This window comes from Hetaerina americana, unplaced genomic scaffold (assembly GCF_022747635.1).
Source record: "Hetaerina americana unplaced genomic scaffold, ioHetAmer1.1.p SCAF_5, whole genome shotgun sequence".
NCBI classification, from domain to species: domain Eukaryota; kingdom Metazoa; phylum Arthropoda; class Insecta; order Odonata; family Calopterygidae; genus Hetaerina; species Hetaerina americana.
In genome coordinates this window covers 84,405,266-84,421,931 of record NW_027287095.1, presented here as the reverse complement: position 1 = coordinate 84,421,931, position 16,666 = coordinate 84,405,266, and positions in this window count along the sequence as shown.

Genomic DNA, 16,666 nt, shown 5'->3' with positions numbered 1-16,666 from the left:
GAGGGTGCGTCCTGCCCCTTGGCGGCCCCCAGCGGTGCTCCTTCGAAGAGGGCCTCCTGTGGAACGCTGCCGAGTTACCCGCTCTACGTGGAGACCACGGCTGGCTCTTCCTCTTCGGATGAGGCCGGGGGGGAGGGATGCGGCGAAATGCCGCGTCCTCGCTCGTCGACCCGTTGGACGAGGCGTCCCGGGAAACGGCGAAGCACTCGTCGCCCGGGGTCGAGTCGCGACCGGAGCGACGCTAGCCACGATCAGAACTCTGGGAAGTGATGTCCGGTAGCCACCCGGTGCCGGACACACTTCGTCCATCGTTGAAGAGTTTTTTTTTTGCTGAATGACTGATTGAATCGATAATTTCAACCCTGCCGTTGATAATTTCTTACAATACATAACTTTCCATTGCTAGCTAAAATCTCCCTCCTAATATCTGTGGACCTTGTCTTCCTTTCTTTTTTTTTTTTTTCTTTCTAAATGTTAATGGTCAAATTCACGAGTATGCGTCTGTATGCATATGCTTATGTATGTGCGTGTGGATATGCATGTGTGCGTATGTATGTACAAGTGGATATGTATGTGGTATATGTATCATATATGTATCCATGTATACACTTATACTAAAGAAAAACATGATGTACCCATAATCTGTGACCTGATATTATGCATAATGCTAACAAACTCTGTAATATAGTATTCTGAACCGAATAAAATAATTTATATCATAGCTCAAGTGGTTAAGAGCATCCGCCCGGCAAGTGGAAAGATCCGGTGTTCGAGTCCCGGTTGAGGAAATATTTTTACTCTTGTGATACGTTCGATTCCGCCTTCCCCACCTCTATTGTGTTCGTCCTTTATACGTGTTCCTATCCCTTTTCCTTATATATGTTTCTGTATATATGAGTATATATATATACACAGGGTTCGTCCGGAAAATAAGTGTACTGAGCTCAGGAAAAAAAATTTATTACACTTTTACATATCTTAAGCTAATATTCCTCAAAATAGGACCCTTGTGAGTCGATACACTTGTTCCAGCGGCGTTCCCATTCCTGGAACGCTCCCGCGAAGGCATCATCGGGAACCTCTCGAAGACACGTCGTCACGGCCTCTTTGACGGCGTCCAAAGTCCCGTATGATGAAAATGACATTCCTGCGAAGAGAAAAGGGCGGCTGGTTGGGAAGGGTCTGAATCGACCAATGATAGAGCTTCGTTTCCCTTCGTCCAACCTCTCCCTCCCTCCCTCCCAGTGGATACCAAGTCTGCTGGAGCCCGTGAGAGTTGGAAATAAAACTTTAAGAAATGTGGGATGAGAAAAGAACTGAATGAAAGAATGCACTGTGATTGATGATGAAATTGTGGACCTGCATTGAGAATAGAAATCGATCCTTCAGCGAAAGAATTACGGAATGCCAACGCTAAGGAAACTGATTCAATTCTCGTTACTTACTCAAAGTTAGAAAGTAGATCTGAAAAATGATTTTCAATCCGCCTGTACACCACTGAGCATACCCTGCGAGCCTCTTTCTTGGTGCGCAGGGTGTGGTGTTAAGTCCCGCAGTCATTAGAGTGATCGGTGATTGGTGACTTAGGAGATATTCAAAATGTCGCACTTCCCACTGTTGCGGTCAAGAATCTAAAGGGGAAAAAATACTTCCTTCATTATTTTCATGTTCAAAATCATTCTACTCTGAGGTCAACGTTCCTACGGTTTCCCACTGAGGAGTCATTCAATATGTGATGCGGGGAGTTTGAAAATGACCCCTTATTTGCCTGAGTGAAACTAGGATTATTTGTATTTGCAAAATAAAAATTGATCTGTTGGATTCCGGAAAATGTGAAAGAGCCCATGATCTTCCTTAATGACATGATTTAGCTTTTGAGTATCAGATGGGTGATTTGACATCTATATAAATGCCCCGCGATCCACCACAAAGGTATGTGGCAGGGGGTGCAAGCACCAGGTGGGAAGGGTAAGTGATAGGGGAGGATATGGGAGAGGGAGGGAAAAGGGACAACATTTCAGTAAAAAATTATCACATAACGTGAAAATGTGTATACATGCTGGAGGAAGACTTAATTCAAAACAAGGGTAAATTCACCTGAAAAACTAGTCACTCGTTATGCGAAAAAAGGGAATAAAAATAAACCGAAACCATTTATACGACAGGCCTTTACCAATAAAAGAAAGTTAATTCAGAATTGAAAAGTAAGAAGGGGAAATTCTACATTTACATGAACAAGCAACTCATGGTCTCCTCCCCTTAAGTGGTTGTGGAAAGAGGCTACTATTTTAGAACATACTTGGTTTGCGTGAGAAGTATCGGAAAAATAACTTAATTCAGATACTGCTAAAATGCCTCAAAATTCTTCAAAGTGCATCCCTTGAGCGTCGACACACTTTTGATAGCGGCTTTTCCACGTCTCGAAAGCTCCCTGGTAGGCAGAAGGTCCTTAAGGGTACGCTTGCAAGCTTCTTTGACGGCACTTAGTGTCCCGTGGTTGTGTTCATCGAGGGAGGATTTCACTTTTGAGAATTGAAAATTGTCTGCTGGCACCAATTCGGGACTGTAAAGGGGTTGGGGAATCGCCACGATGCTGTTGCAGAAGGTCTTCGCAAGCAGGCACTCGACTCTACTCTTGATCGTCCATCAAGACCTTCGGGAGGACGAGCTTAGCACAGATAGTTCGCATCGCCAAGCATTTCAGTGATAATGGTGAGCACTTATCAATGCCAATATACGATCTATGGTCATGCGCACACTTAGCAAAACGGTCTGAATTCAGCAGTTCACGCACACGTCAGGGAAAAATTGTTGCCGATACTTTTCCCACAAACCTTTTAAGCTTCTCAGCGAAGGTTTCTAAAATGTTTACCGAATGGTTTTTCGAATGGACGAATCAGTGGGAATGTTGGCAGTATTCAAAGGTGAGGAGACTTGACTTGAAGACGAATAGATTGGAGGGAGGACTCAAAGTGGCGTTTGTAGTGATTGCGGAGTAGAGAGTAGATTAAGACTAGTCGACCTAAAACTAGAAAGGCCGCCGTCGATTCAGGGCACTTGGGTCAAACTTTGTGACCTTGCACATTTTTAATGTTCGAGAACTGTGACGAAAGACGCTTACGATATGACCATAAATAAAACCATAAATACAGTAATCAAACCGAAGGTCGGTTTAGTAGGTGATGGTAGAGATCAGATCACCCAGTACTAAGCCCTATACGGCGTGTGAAATTCACACATCAGGGTATGGGGGCCAGTTCCTTTCCCTGTGCCGGTTATGGTTTCCCAGGAAGACCTGGTACCCGAAAACTCACATAGCTGGAGCATAGGTGGAGCAGCAGGTACCCAGAGTGCCTTGCCCGGGAATCGAACCCGAGACCCTTCGGTAAGTAGTACAATGCTCTACCCCCTGGAATACCGCGACCCACATACGATATACGATATAACCTACACCAATAATTGGAGAGTCACCACCTATACGATGTTTCAAATCCGAGACAAAAAATAACACTTGTTCTTTTTTCAGCTTGCCATGAGCCCTCTTCGATTTTCCCTCATTGTTTAAATGTGGACTACGTAGAAAACGCCATGAGAGTTCTTTCTTCCGCACTCAATTTTCACACGACCCACAAGTATTAGTCCTTAGGTCTCCCTCATTCAAAACGCTTTTATCTTTCGCGTTTCTCTTCTATTTATTTAGTTTACATAATTCTCTGCAACCAATGAATGGTGTGTGGCAGGGACTTTTTTATGCACCAGACCACATTTGACCCAAGTTACTATGTTCATATTTCCCGTTTGTATGCATTGCGGAACTGTTCGGTGTACAAATGAAAAAGAAAGAAGTAAAGGTTTGGGTGAGCGGATCACATGTATAGAGAGGTTGTAAAATGTGCAAATTAGTCGTCACGGATGCGAAATTGTTCCCTCTTTCACGGGGATTGAAAAATATGAAAATTGGTTCCTCATTTTACCTTCCAATTTTCTCTTCCCCTTTCTCCTAACAGTTCTTAAGCACGCGCTCCAATAATTTCATGCATCCCACTTAATGTAACTTTTGTTTACTTAAAAGAATTCACAATATCCTTCATAATTAAAAAAAATACATCGCCATTTTTAATGATGCCGGCCAGCAACAACAAAAAGATCACTCTATTGCACCGCATCTCTCTAATTTCTTCCACTCCGCCCCCCCTCCCAAGGTCTAAAAAATTAATCAACTTTCGCACGTCATTGTAGGGTGATACGTGTCACGTTCCTATCTCTCGGTATTCATACGAGATGGGGATGGTGAAATTCCCTGCATTTGTATTCAATTTTGGAAGATATCGCGGAATTAAACAACTTTCATCATTTTTTTTTAAATTTAACTCACTTGGGTGACAAGCAGCAACCTCGGAAATGGATGCGGCGTCACGCGTCCCGGCGTCCTCGCCCTCTGTCGTTACATCCGCCGCAGCCGTGCGGGCGACGCGTCCGAGGAGTCGATAAGAAATCTCATCGGAGTTAGGTGGGCTACGACGTCCATTATGGCCCAAATACAGGTGATAGTATACTCAACATAATCTCATTACACTCAACATTTTATAAGGACTTCCAGTTAATGAACGAAAATGACTCACAAGATTAACACGAAAAATAATTCAGCCGATCAATTGCAAAAATATTGCGCTATAGATGTTTCAAATAGTGTCACGCACGTCCTCAATCGGAAAGTGAAAATCGTAGACGAGTCTCTGTCGATGGCAACAATGGTAACTATTACAGAGTTCCAGATAAACAAGATGGCGTGTTTCAGAAAATGAATTTTTTATATGTACATATTTAAATTAGCGAGGCACATGAGATTAAACTAACGAAAACTTTCCCAAAATTCGGTTTCTTTGTTTCATTTGTGGAATTTGTTCTGTTTCTTAAATTAATAAATCCTTTTTTTACTTGATAATAATTCATCCGAGTTACATCCGTATCAACAATGTCAACAATTATAGAATTCTAAATTAGCAAAATGTCGAGTTTCAAGAACTAAACCATGGTTCTCTGCTAGACAGGAAGGTATTTCCTGGACGTTAGGAGGAAAAATCCGTGCAAACCATCAACCATATTTCAGGAAAAATAATTATTGAACCAGGGAAGATTCAAGAGAGATGGAAGGCATGTATAGAACTACGATTTTGATGGTTCTTTTTCAATCCAACGGTATTGCAAAATTCCATTATGTCCACCATCATTTTGGAAACAAATCATTGTTCAGACATATTAATCCTAAAAGTTTACAAATTTATATGCTCCAAATTTGCTGGAAATGTATTTGAGTTCCTTTTTCCAACATTATACCATAAAATTGGACCCGTCATAGTAGACCCATTGACAGGCAATGGAGTTCGAGGTTTTAGCCACGGGGAACACGACAAAGTTAAGTCACCATGCGAGGCTCAATATATGCTTCGTTACAACCATAGATCCCTATGGGTATAAAACGCTTACGAATTACAAGCACTTGAGATATAAACCTACTTTCATGATGCCGCGTGAAAAAAAGTACACGGTGAGTCAGAATGAACTCCCTTGTTTGAAAAAAAATCACTGAAAAGCGCGCAGATAAATTAGCATGTTAGAGTAGTGGCGTTAGCTGGAAGAAAAATCACCAATATACGCATTTACCATGCATTAGTCCGTGAGTCTTTGTCGTAGAAACGTTCTTTAAGAACAATGATAGTGTGGTAGCGACGCAGAGGGCGCTGTGGTCTAGCGATGAAGCGCATTTTCACCTCTCCGGCTCCGTAAATGGGCAAAATTCTGTTACTGGACGATTGACAATCAACGCGAACTTCACCCAAGATCTCATCATAGCCTCAAAGTAACAGTTTGGTGCGCTGTGTCCTCCATTAGCATTATTGGGTCCTCCTATTTGTATCTCGAGGTTCAACTGTTACTGAGAACTTAGTGCAGTTGCTGGAGAATATTTAATCCCCAAAATGGAAGAATATGGTGAGGAATATGACACAGAAGCCTTTTGGTTTCAACAGGATGGGGTCACGGCTCATATCGCCCATCCTTCTCGCAAAATCCTGCAAAAACAATTACCCGGCTCCTTGATCTCCTCATGGGGTGGTGTGCCATGGCCCACCGCTCCACATATTTGAGCCCATTTGATTTTTTTAGGGGATATCTCAAAGCTGAGGACAACAAAGTTCGACCAAGTACTTTGAAAGCTCTTAGACGGGCAATTTACAGATGCCATCGCTGGAATAACGCAAGAGAGGCTGAGAAGAGTTTCCGAAAACACTTTTGAACGACTCAACATAGGAATTGCTCGCTGAGGTCGTCACCTGGATGAAATAATTTTCAAAACCTAATGAAAAAAAATGACAAAATTTTTTTTCGAAATTAAAGCCTTTACTAATTATCTTGGTTAGATTTTTTACAATTTACCCGTAAAATCAGGGAGTCCATTCTGTCTTACCCTGTGCAAAGGACATAATTGCCGAATAGCAGCTCAATGTCAGATCCCACTTGTACAGTGTACAGCCCACCTGTACGTCCGCACTTGTGTTTGGCGATTAAAACAATATATGTCAACAAAGCAAATGGTATTTAAGGAGCCAAACAAATATGCCGATATCCTGATTTTCGTGGACCCTTATGGTATGAATAAAAGGTGACTTTAGATTGAGGACACCACCATATTGCATGCAGAAATTGCCGAATGCATTTCGCGAGATTGATTCGAACGCACATACAGATTGATAGTTCTGTGTGGATTCATAAAATCATATTTTACGACCCTCAAAATAGCAGTAATGTTAATCAGGCAAAAAATAATTTTTCGAGGATACGAATGTCCTTCGCTTCATTGGAATTCTTAGGAAACTGCAGAGACCAAAGATACTATGCAATCCTCAAATGTATTTTAAAGATATACATCTAAATTTAAACTTTGAATAAATGGAAATTACTTAAAACCATTGATTAGTGTACCATCTTATTAAAAAATCCATATACCAAGCCAAAATACAGTATGATTATTATGACTTATCGTAGTGGTAAATTGCTCGTTGGAACTCAAGTATATTTAAATAAAGTTAGGTTATGGACAATAATTATATTAAGTATGTTATTATTAGAGGTTATTTACCAGTTAAGGTAGGTTTTGGATGGACACGACCACCAAATATTTCTCTCGTCTCCCCTAACAATATATATATAATTACATATATATAATATACATATATGTACATATATATATGTACATATATATATATATATATTTATTTATATATGTATATATAATATATATCCTATGTATAAACCATAAACACAGTAATCAACCCGAAGGTCGGTTTAGTAGGTGATGGCAGAGTTCACCCAGTACTAAGCCCTATACGGCGTATGAAAGTTCACGCATCAGGGTAGGGGGGCAAGTTCCTTTCCCTGTGCAGACTACAGGGTTCATCCGGAAAATAAGTGTACTGACTCCTGGGCTGGGCGCGCCGCTCCAGGCGCGCCCAGCACCGCTCTGACGGGCTGCGATTGGAGGGGGGTATGTTGGCAAGCGACGCTGAAAAAGGCAGTCGGCTCTGAGCTGTGGAGTAGTGAGGAGCTCTGTTAACGCGAACCTCCACGCTCGACCCACGTCACGGAACGCGATGCCGAAGTTTTTGGAGCAGCGTTATTCCATCAAATTTGCGGTAAAGCTTGGGAAATCGTCTACCGAAACTGTCGGTATGATTAACCAGGCTTACGGGGAGTCAGCCATGTCCAGAAACATGATCTTTCTGTGGCACAAGATGTTCGTGGAGGGCAGAGAAGAGGTCGACGACGAGTCTTCGAGAGGTTCCCGATGATGCCTTCGCGGGAGCGTTCCAGGAATGGGAACGCCGCTGGAACAAGTGTATCGACTCACAAGGGTCCTATTTTGAGGAATATTAGCTTAAGATATGTAAAAGTGTAATAAATTTTTTTTCCTGAGCTCAGTACACTTATTTTCCGGACGAACCCTGTATGTATATGTACGACATATATATTACTATGTTTATTTTACATACACAGTATATGCATAGTATATTATGAACAATGTACGGCGTAGACTTCTTATCGTTTTCCCTATATTTTATTTGCGCATGTACTTATTTTCAGTTTCTCCATAGACTCATATATGTACGCCTCGAAAGCCTAAAGCTATGTCATTGGAGCAAATCCCAAGGCGATGTGGTGGTACCAGCGATGTAAACGAGGCATTAGTCACACACAAACACACATATATATACGTGTGCATAGGCGTGCACAATCGAGCACCAACCACTCCCTCGCTTGCAGTTGTCCCTCCACTCCCCATCTTGTCCGTCGCTCACGAGTGGTTCAGCCCGCACCACTCGAGATACCAGGCGAGAACACTCCAGGTGCCTTCCCTGATGGCGATTCGGTGGGCCGGAGGAAGGCAGCGATGCGTGCCGATAATCGCAATAGTGCCGATGGGCCGCACCCTCGAGGGGCGCACTCCATCCGCATGCGTGGGAATGGGAACGGCGACGTCTCCGGTCGAGAGAGGGGTAGCAGACCGCCCGCATGTTCCGCGGTTCGCGACTCGAGGGAGGAGGGGCGAGGACGCGGCTGTTATCCAGGGGCACGCACACACATGGGAGGAAGGGGGATTGACCGCGTCCGAGACATCCTCCTTATGTCCACTTTTTCCCGGCGTACGGGAGAGGGTGTCCATTCGATATTAATTCCCCAGTATCGAACGCCAGATATCGAGCTGGAGAAGATATATCGATTTAGTTTCGATTCTAGGGATTCTATCAAGAAATTATTATCGACCTATTATTATAGGGTCATAAAATCGCGAGTTATCAATCCGAGGATCGGTCTGAAGTTTCCCTTCAATCTTACACACACATACAAATATATATATATATATATATATATATATATATATATATATATATATATATATATATATATATATATATATGTGCGTGTGATTTTTCGGGTACCAGGTATTTCTGGGAAACCATAACCACAAAAATTCATGATGCACTACACCGTTGTAATCCATGAAAATCGACAGCATTGCCTTCTTTTTTGACTGAAAACGACGTGGTTTTTTTGGTCTCGGCTCATTTGGTGAACGCCATTCACTTGCCTGATGTCTGGATTGCGTGTCGTACTCATAAACCCACGTCTCGTCTCCAGTAATGATCCTTTTGATGAATGTGGGATCGGATTCAGCCTCGCAAATCATGTCTTTTGCGACGTCAACACGGTCTCTTTTTTGCATGAAATTGAGGTCTTTTGGCACCAACTTTGCTGCTACACGACGGAAACCCAAATCATTAACCACAATGTCTTGGGCGGATCCATAGGTAATGTTCAAGTCCTCCGCTATTTCTCTGATGGTTAATTTGCGGTTATTGACCAACATTTCTTTTACTTTATCAATTTTTTCACCGACTTTCGATGTCGATGGTCTGCCACTGCGTTCATCATCTTCGATTGACTCACGACCACTTCTGAACCGCTCGTGCCACTGGTAAACGACCGTTTTTTTAGAGAATCGTTGCCGAAACACTTTTCCAACATTTCCAACGTCCGTGCGCCATTAAATCCGTTTTTTACGCAAAATTTAATACAAGTTCGTTGTTGCAAATTTAAATCCATTTCTGCAATTGTAAAAAATCGCCAACACACACAGAGATAGATGTACTCTTGGCTACGTAACTTTTGCAAATGTCAAGTTATGACACTAAGATTTAAAGGGAATATCAACAACATATGTACCAATTTAACAAAAAAAACAGAAATCAAATCGGAACGATGGGAGCGCCACACGGTGGTTATTCCGGGAACTTTTTGATCAAGGTAGTATATATATATATATATACACACACACATACATCTTATTCCTTGTCAATTTCTCCACTCTTATAATTGCTCGCACCGACGTTTCATCTGCGTCGGCACGAAGGCCCACAAAAGCGGCCGCCAGGCAGTGCGGCCGCTTTGCCAGCCGTACTTCCGTACCTAATACCTCATACATGATACTGAGTATATTGATTCGATCATATGCAAAAACACACGAGAACGTGTACACATACATACCTATTTGCATCAAGCAGTAATTGGCTGAGTCATTAAATGTTTGTCTTTCAGTGAATATAATTTCAGACACTCAGGTTCGATTTTTTCATGATATTGTGTACCGTGCAAAGGAAGCCTTGTGTTTGAATCTGTCCTTGATGGTGTCTGGCTCTCTTCTTCTGTCCCGTTGCTTGAATCTCTAAATATAATTTGGTTCCATAGTAATTCCCTCTACGTCGCTAGAAAACTCAGGGGCCATGTACCTCGCTCAGAGTTTAAATCTTGCCTGCTCTTTTCATGAATCAAGAGACCTCCCACCCTTATCCTTCCATCATGCCCGGCACAGCAACTATCTTCTTGTAGCAATTTGCAACAAATCTGATGAATTTCCTCTGAAATTTTTCCAATTCCTTAATTATCGCTTTCCACCATAGATCCCAAATACACGTGAGTGTATTCCAAATGCGGTCAAACTAAAGCGCAGTAACCCCCCTCTCTACCCTCTCTCTCTCTACCTCTCTTTTATCTTTTCATTACATTTTCCTACAATTTCCGAAATTTTCCATCACCTAATTCCCATAGTTCATAGTGCATATCGAGCATGTCGTAGTATTTAGGATATCGGAGAAACATTGGAAGGACGGCTCTTTAGCGATGATGTTGAAAATATATTATAAACCCCCCTCGTACTACGGCAGGAGAGATATTTTCAATAAAATTAGAGAGATCAAGTGTAGAGCAGATTGCCATATTTTTCACGAACGATAAGGGATCAGAAAACCATTGTCCGACCGCTTTAGGGGGTCATGCTCGGGTAAAAATTAGTTTGGTGTGTATTCACCCCCTGCCGCATACCCTAGCGGTGGCTTGCAGGACACTAAAATATCTAACGGACTCATAGCCACAACGATGTATCTATTTCTATGGAGGTGGTTTTATGGGAAAGTCGTGATGCGGTAACGAAATTATTGGGAAAGAAATACTTCAAAACCTTGCGCCCCCATTTCTACTCGTGGTACGTTCCCACTTAAGCACGTAGCACGGTAGCCGACTATTCCGCCTTCTGGGTTGTCGATTGTGGGGGAAGAATGGAAAGTGAGTGGGAGAAGGGGCGTGGATGGGCACTCGACTTTCGTCCAACGTCCGTTAATTTAGGACGCTCCGTTAAAAATCCTACGCTGGGATGCGTAAAAATATTGTTCGCTAGATTTCGAAAAAACGAATGTCGTATATATACGAGTGTGTACTTGCGTGTGGCGGCTCTAATTTTTTCTTCTTTCTCTGTTTTCCCTCTCTCTAATTTTTCGAAAACCGTATCAATAACATAATATTTCTTTATGTTATTTCCTTAAGTTTTTATTCGTGAATTCCCCATTTAAACTTAAAAACTCATTGCTACCCATTAAGTACGAGTGTCTGAACTTTACCTTGACCAATGCAACTAAACTTCGCAATATCGCCTACTTAGATTTGTAAATTCTCGTATAATATTGAAGCCCCCAAGAGTGACTGTACTTGATAAATACGCAGTATACACCATCATGTGCGTCGAATATCGAATGTATGAGAAATCGTGCGATTTATTACCGCGCGGGTGCACGGAAATGTGAATTATTCCAGCTAGATCCCTTTGACTTTTGATCAAATCAATACTCTCTCTTCAGTAAAAAATATTAGGGTCTTATTTTATGTTTTTCTCTGAAGATGGCGAAGAGATTGTCCGTTACGTACGTATTTTTTGGTATAAACGGTGGGAAATGGCAGTTTTTGTTTAAATCGCCAATGTAAACAGGTGATTTGGTGAAAATCTGGGATTGGTGCACTCGTGAGGAGGACCAAGGCACATCACCACCATCAATGAGGAGAATGAGAGGAGGAGACGTCACAACTCACGACCAGTGATGCTCCCATGAGCGGTTAATTGCAGATATTCCTGTAACTAATTTAAAAAGGTCCCATTGAAATGGTTGCTTGCTTTATTTCAAATGTAAAATATAATTATTTTTTTCTAATTTTAATGCTAAATTAAAACGTCCTGCACTTTCCTTTGGTTACTCAAGGGGTATTTTTCCCTCCTTATGAGGAAAATATTCCCTCACTCCTTACATTTTTTTCAGTAAGTTTTTTGGCAAACAAATACGTTTTGAGCTTTTTGGTAGGCGTAGAAGGACTGGAAATGCTTTGGAGGATTTAAAATTAAAAGGAGAATGTAATTTTTTATCTCAAAATTTGGATCTACACTATATTGCTTCTGAATAGGATAAATAGAAATATGCCACATAAATGTATCTAATTTTCGAAAATTTCAATAGTGAAACAAAAAGATGGAGTTTCATCCGATTCCAAAGGGAAAGGATAAAATAAAAGCACTTCATCATCATGTTGCGCAGGGAATATTCAAAAGCAAACTCACTGCATCGTCAACCAGGAAATCATTCCTGAAACCTTTATTTCAAAGGAAAAAAAAATCTAATTTACAGTCACTATTTTTGCATAGGAAGTAGACGAATCCTGAATAAAAATAAAACTCTTCCGAATCTTTGTACATTTACATTCCAAAGAACGTAAGATTTAGAGTGTTTAATTTTACATCGCTGTCGAAAATGTAGACCAATCAGTGGACTGATAATTTGACTTTGAAAGCTTTGAGAAACGCAGTCGACAGACGCGAATCGATAGATTTGTAATATTCCCCCCCCCTTCTTTTCCCCCCAGGAGCATACAGAGAGAGATCAAATATACTCATAAAAAATGAATGCAATCCGCAAATATAGATCAGAATCCTTAAAAATCATTTTTTGAACGAATGACAGAAGGGCACACATTTTAGAAAAGGGCAAACATTTTAGAAAATCGACGATTGGAGTCACTAAAGGCACGAAAACCCAATTTAAAAGAAAAAACAAAATTTTGAACGAATAGGGATTTTTGGTGGAGGAAAAAGAAGGGATATAGGCTGTGAGGAATTCGTGGAATATATGAAAGAAAGTTGAGTTTATAGAACGTTGCCCACAATTAGGTCACATTATGAAAGAATTGTTCCCTGCTGGTTTGATCATGTCCGTTCCATGTTGTTTGATCGGACTCACGAGAGAAGAATAAATGTTTCGGGAGAGAGGGAGATGTAGAGTGACCCGGCGCGGAGCACTCTGGGAATGTTGGTCACTTTTGAGAAGTTGTCGCGTAAGATTACATTTATACAACATGGAATCATTAAGAAAACTCACATAAACACGCCGGAAGCATCAAAATAGTGATGTAAACCGTAAAAATAATACTATTCATGATAAAAATTCAGAAAAATGGCAAATCAATCATGATAACCAATGCCCACAATTTTGGGTGCAGATATCATGGGAAAAATGAATTAAAAATCCGAAATGGATGAATTCTATGGTCTCGGGCTCAACTTTGTGGAGGTTCATGTTCGTTTAAATGAATATACTTTGTAACTTCCACACAATTTTCATTCGTACTACCGGTTTCAACGCAACGGCGTCATCATCAGGTACAAAAAGGTTTGTACCTGATGATGACGCCGTTGCGTTGAAACCGGTAGTACGAATAAAAATTGTGTGGAAGTTACAAAGTATATTCATTTAAACGATCCAAAATGGAAATATGAACCCTGAAAGTTTGTAAAATGAAAGAAAATAATGCCAGATAATAGAAAATAATAGAGTAACTATCATCAGAAAGTGTAGAATTATCCTATTTGAAAAAAAATTAAATTATATTTCACACTTGGGCGAACCAAATGCAGAGATTGCCGTCCATAACTTTAGGATTAGATTTTAAATAAATCATAAAATAAAAAAAGTGTAAATTTAGTATCATAAACAGTTGATATATCTTCAAAAAGCAATGAACATGAGTGTCTTAATTTTTTTCATTGCCTATAAAAGTAATTAGCCATTGAGATGGATTCTTAGATAAATATGCAGCCACAGTTAAGGTCACTCAATTCATCCGGTGACAACATCGCCAGATCTGAAACAATTGATATAATCAAAACAGATCTTGAGAAAATCAAAACAATGCCATCACTGTCAACTGCAGGAAAGTGAGCAATGAACTTGGGACCCCACGCGGAAGAACTTTATTTCAGGAGTATGTTGAAAGGGCCAAAGGAGGAAGTCTGCCAACTTTTTGAAGAGTTGAATATAATGAATGAACAAAAAGCATCACACAATTAACATCTTATACACGGAGGCGCTGAGACTTCGGAGGTTACTTAAGGACAAAAACTTTTAGAGAAATACCTATCATTCGAGTTTGATTCTCAGACAGGCGAAATGATTTCGGCATCGCATTTCATTGGTGAGCTTGTCCACAGTGCGAAGATAATGAAAATTTACTTACTGTCAGACCAATCTATAGACAAGGAATCAGTTTCCTCTCGCACAGATCGTGGCCGTGAAAGTAGGAAACATAATTCATGACGAATTGGAATCCTCGAACGGTAATGAATCACTCGAATGGCCGGTTAATTAGCACCCTCTGCCACACACCTTCGTGGAAGCCTGCAGGGTAAGTAAAGGAGGTACACTTCCTCAGTCATAAAAATTTTAGGGATGCAGGATGGCAGGTAAATAATATACTATGTATGCAATGTTGCTTTAACACGGACGTGATCAAATCCTCGAGCAAGGCTGGAGAATATAACAATTGAATGGAAGAAAGAAAACAAAGTTTTAGGCAAGGTAGTGGCATAGCGACGGTTGTTGGTAGAAGTTTGGAAAAAACAGAACAAGTGGATTTTGGGGATACTGAGAGGCAATTGGACGCCGAAGAGTGTGATGCAGATGTGAGAATGCTGGGAAAGCGAGGGGAACAGGGGGAGGAGTTTCGGATGGAATTAAGGGAGGCAGAAAATATGCAATCGTAAATGATTAATTATGTGTAATATGTACACGTAGCATGGTGATTAAATATATTTTTTATCATGCTAGTTATGGTTTAGTCCAGTATTTAGTCTCATAGTCCGTCGAAAACCCACCCTAAGCCGGAAGACCACTGCTAATAATAATTCATATCCCCACCCTCCTTCCGACCCAAATTTCACCCCAAGTACTCCGGGTGGAGACCTCTGCCCCCTCCACAACTGCCCTTTAAGCCCACAGCAGTCCACATACGCCATTCCCTACGGGAAACGTATGCATATGAAAAAAAAGAAGGAACGAACGCGTGTGGTAGTAGCTATTGACCTTTTCGAGGTTTGAACAGAGCCCCCCTTCCCGCCCAACAACCGCCACGCGCCAATGGCCGCGCAAACATGGCGCACGAGCGTCCTTTTCCCCTCTCTTCCATTTCCTGCCCCATCCACTGACACACCTCACCCTCACCCCTTGTCAGTACACACGCCACCCCTCGAACCCTTTCTCCCACAACCCCCTTCCTGACCTCCACTGAGCACCCTGTCACCAGGGGCGCCTTGACAGGGGTCCGCGGATGTTTGGAAGTGCAAGGATTCGGAGCCTGGTAGAAATCATCCACGTGGTGCAACAATAAACTCATTATTGCAGCGATGCATCTACTCGGTCTTTCGATACATCGAAGTGGGTCTTTCGATAGGTGAGCGATGAGTCACCCAAGCACTGAGCCCTCTGGGTTATTATAAATTGTTTACCGGTAAAGGAAGGGTTTAGATGGACCCAGGACTAAATATTTCTCGTATTCATAGCGGTAGACTGACTTAGAACAGGCTTTTGATGGGTCCTGGCATTACATACTAATCTACTTCTAAGACCTAACCACCATGACACAAAATGTACTTAAATCCCATATTACAATAAATCATAGGTCTAAGTATTGCTACACTTCCAAATATCACCTAGTATGACACATTACCGTCACAAAATTATCTTATGCAATAAATCTTTAAATGTTACATACAAAATATGTTATGCTCGTCCAAAATTATTGAAAAGTTTCCGAATTATTTCCTATTCCATTTAAAAGAGCACCCTGGAAATATATTTACAAAACATTTTGTCAATTAGGGATAAATATTTGGCATGTTATATTCTCGTATTTTTACTCAATATGTGCTCAAATTTTCATTGTTTACTCAGTGGTCTATTGCGTATTCATAAATGTATGTATAACCTGCCCGGCTGATGGCTCTAAATATATCTGGTATTTTCATGAGAACTTCTAATTTAAAATATGGCTGGCTGAAGTGCATCTTATAGCCGGAATAAAATAATGTTTTTCCACCAATGTCGAACTGATGTTCGGGTCAATGGTAGTCTGGTGTGCAATCACTCCCTGCCACACACCCTAGCGGTGAGTCGCAGAGCACTAAATAAATAAAATAAAAAATCCTTTCACTCAAAACTACCCTCAATCATAATTTTCAGAATGCTGTCGCCACTCAAAACCTTTATCACACAGTACATCTTCCCTGCCTGCGTCGATTTTCTCCTAACAACCTTATAGTGGGTTAAATGGAAGAAGGGACCATTTGGTCTCAATTTCGCCCAAATAAAGACCTCTATCTATCTATCTCATCTCCCACCATGCCCAGACCTTCTAGTAGCAGTAGCTATTATGGCAAACCGTTGATATATGAGGTAATTTACAC